Raw genomic sequence first — 3481 nt, 5'->3', positions numbered from 1 at the left:
ATAACTCCCGCTGTGACCGACTCTGTTCTGTCCATAGTACAGGGCAGGACCGGCGTCCAACTTAGGAACAGCCGCTCTCGCTCGCGTTCCCCGCGACCGGATACGCGTAGGCGACCGGTGGTCTCTCGTCAGATCATAGGCTCGCAGGAACACATCGCGGCTGCCTCCTCCCCGGAGACACTGGTACCACCACCTGAGGCGCCACCACTATCGGGGATTGGGCTTGCTCCTCACAATTAAAATAATATTCACTATGGCTACCCAGCCCCAGCGGAAAGCTAATAACAAAATCGTAGAAGAAAAATTCGAGATCGTACAATGGAACTGCAGGGGTTTTCGAAACTGCAAGAAACGGTCGCACCTCCAGCTCTACCTGCAGTCGCTTGGTACGCCACCAGCGATTTTGGCGCTTCAGGAGCCCGGATCGGAAGCTAAATTTACTGGCTATAGCTCGTTTCAGGGAGGTCCTACAACGTGTATCCTGGTGAACAAGGCATACACCGCAGTCGCAGTCGACCTTGACTTGGATAATGAACAAGAACACAGTGTGGTGAAGGTCCTGCCACTTAAGCGCCGGGATCCGGCAATACATATTCTTAACATTTACTGTCCCCCGCATAAGCCACGCGTAACTTTTAACGAAATTTTCTACCGCGCGCTCAAATCGGCTGGCAAGGAACCTCTCGTGATTGTTGGGGACTTCAACGCTCCCAGCCTTCATTGGGGTTACCACTTTGAGAAGGCGAGAGGACGCAAGTTGGCAGAGCTAATCTCCACACTTCGTCTTACGCTACTCACGGATCCGGCATCTCCCACACGCTTGGGAATTCGGTAACCGGTGACACATGTCCTGACCTGTCTCTCGTTAAGAACGCCAAAGATGCCACCTGGGAAAACCTAGGGGAATCACTTGGTGGCGATCCTCAAAATTGAAGATGACGAATGTGGTCCATACACTATGGGCACACGGGGTACTCCCCAAGGAGCGGTCTTGTCGCCGCTTCTCTTCAACATTGCCATGATGCAGCTTCCACATCAATTGGACCGGGTGGAAGGAATTCATCACGCACTCTACGCGGATGATATAACAATTTGGACTACTGAAGGGAGCCTTGGAGAAATGGAGGACCGCCTACAGCGGGCCGCCTCCATCGTCGATAGCTATGCAATCGGCTGTGGTCGCCAATGCGCGCTTGCAAAATCGGAGCTTTTGCACGTCAGAACAGATCCGAAAGACAACACGAGATTGCGTATCTCTCTGATGGGAGCTCCTATCAGAGAGGTCGAAGAGATCCGGATCCTGGGCTTGTTCATCCTTAACAGACTCAGACCGGAATCCACCATCACCAAACTCAAACGCATAGGCGAACAGGTCGGACGTATGATTCACCGCGTTTCCAACAAACGCGGCGGGTTGCGGGGCAGGGATGCGCTTCGGCTTGTCCATGCCTTTGTAATCAGCCGGATCCTCTACTCCGTACCCTACCTTCGCACTACGAAGCAACACGACCAACGCATTGACGCCATCATTAGGAAGGCTACAAAGCGAGCTTTGGACCTCCCGGTAACTACCTCCAATCCCAAGTTGTCGGCACTGGGGGTGCTCAACTCCTACCAGGAGTTGAAAGAGGCCCACCTCGTAAACCAATATACGCTACTTTCGGAGACTGTATCTGGGCGCCGCCTGTTAGACCACTTGCACATAAAACATGACTGCATTCCAGAGGAGACATGCCGAATTCCAGAGCTGTGGCGCCACAAGCTCTGGGTTTCTCCACTACCTCGCAACATGCACTCACAGACACACGAAGGCAGACGAGGGGCGCGCTCTCGGGCCCTCGAACACCAATATGGATCCAAGCAGGGTGTATACTACGTTGATGTGGCAGGGCCGTCGCCCACCGGATTCTACACGGCCGCCGTAGTTCACCGGGGCCAACGCGTTAATGGGCTCTCCTATCGGGCTATCAACTCCGCGCGGGCAGAGGAGGTAGCAATAGCGCTTGCCGCCTCGCACACGAACTCGAGGGTGATCATCACAGATTCGCGCACAGCCTGTGAAAACTACCTGGCGGGCGAGGTCTCACCTTTAGCCTACGACATTCTAAAACGAGCCGCGAGGGATTCGGACCCCTCACCTAAACGCATCATTTGGACCCCGGGCCACCAGGGCCTTCGAGGTAACTAGGCTGCGGACGCGGCCGCCCGCGCGCTTATCCCCCGGGCACCTCACCCAGGCTTTTCCGGCTCAGAGATGCAACCGCTTCTGCGATTCAAATAAATTCTGGCTCACTATGCAAACGCCATCGGCTTTTCCCGATCCCTGCTAAGGGCCTGATAAAGCCGATGAACGAACCTTAAGGCGCCTGCAGACCAACACCTTGTTGTGTCCTGCAATAGTGAAACATTTTGACCCGAAAGTTGATGGGCGGTGCCCTCACTGTGGGGAAGTCTCCGATAACTTTCACATGGTTTGGGCATGTCAGTTGAATCCTTCCATTCCCCCTAACCCTTCCCCTACTGGGAGGCATGGGAGGCAGCCCTACTCAATTGCTCAGGCCTGGAGTCTCAACGGGCTCTAGTCCAACGGGCACGGGTAGCGGCGTTGTCCAGCGGAGTCCCGGAATAAGGACTCCCCCTATGTAAAGGGTCCTTTTGGGCCTGCAAACTCTCATTTTATTGAATAAGAGTTTTTCCACACCTCCAGCGTTCGCTGTAGTCTCGTGTACAACTGCGACGCCACAACTAAATTTCGATCTCTGGGTCGTTTAGGGGCCCTTTAAAATTTAATGCTTGAACAGCATCCATAGGCTCATGGTGTGCTGGCCGCAATTAGCCTTGGCTGAAAAGTGGAACATAGATTACGTCATCTTCGATGGCGTGCCCGTGGTTGTTGAGAATACGAGTGTTCGAATACCGAACGTTCGCCGACGATTGATCAGACGACGCCCAAGCGCCCGACAACGCCAAAGGCAGAGCAGGCCCGGCGATCCGCGGCGACGTAACGTTCTCAGGCCCCGGAAACTGAGCGCCAGTTTCGCTTTCAGGGAGCATGTGCGCTCGTAGCGGTTGCCGGGCATCCTAAGATATGGTTGAACGAAGTGAGGCTGATGTGGATGTTCGTATTTATTGTCTTTCACGAGATTTTAGAAATAATGAAATTTCACTGTGCTACAAAGAAATCCTTTTTCGTTTATTTGTCTTTTTTATTTCTTATATTGTGAATTTTAAATCGGGCGAAGCGCGGGAACTGGTTCACTTGTGCTCGTGGCGCTTGCAACTCCGCTCACCCTTGCCACTCACTCGGCGATATCACAAGTTGGATCGCGCTCGGTCATCTCGCTCAGTTGACGTACCGAGCAAGGCCGTACCAAGTATGAATACGGGAAAGATTCGCTGCACGCTCCATTTCATGGAGCGTGCAGCGTATGCACGCTGCAGTGCATGCAGTGCATGCAGTTTTACTGCAGTGCATGCAGTA

General features: G+C 53.6%; 1 pseudogene; it reads left to right on the top strand.

Moving 5' to 3' along the window:
• The first annotated feature begins 958 nt into the window (after positions 1-958).
• Positions 959-2629, top strand: LOC125759120 (uncharacterized; annotated as a pseudogene).
• The last annotated feature ends 852 nt before the right edge of the window (positions 2630-3481 follow it).

This window comes from Rhipicephalus sanguineus, chromosome 7, assembly GCF_013339695.2.
Source record: "Rhipicephalus sanguineus isolate Rsan-2018 chromosome 7, BIME_Rsan_1.4, whole genome shotgun sequence".
NCBI lineage: Eukaryota > Metazoa > Arthropoda > Arachnida > Ixodida > Ixodidae > Rhipicephalus > Rhipicephalus sanguineus.
Note: the sequence above shows the minus strand (reverse complement) of the source record. Positions and strands in the feature narration are given on the sequence as shown.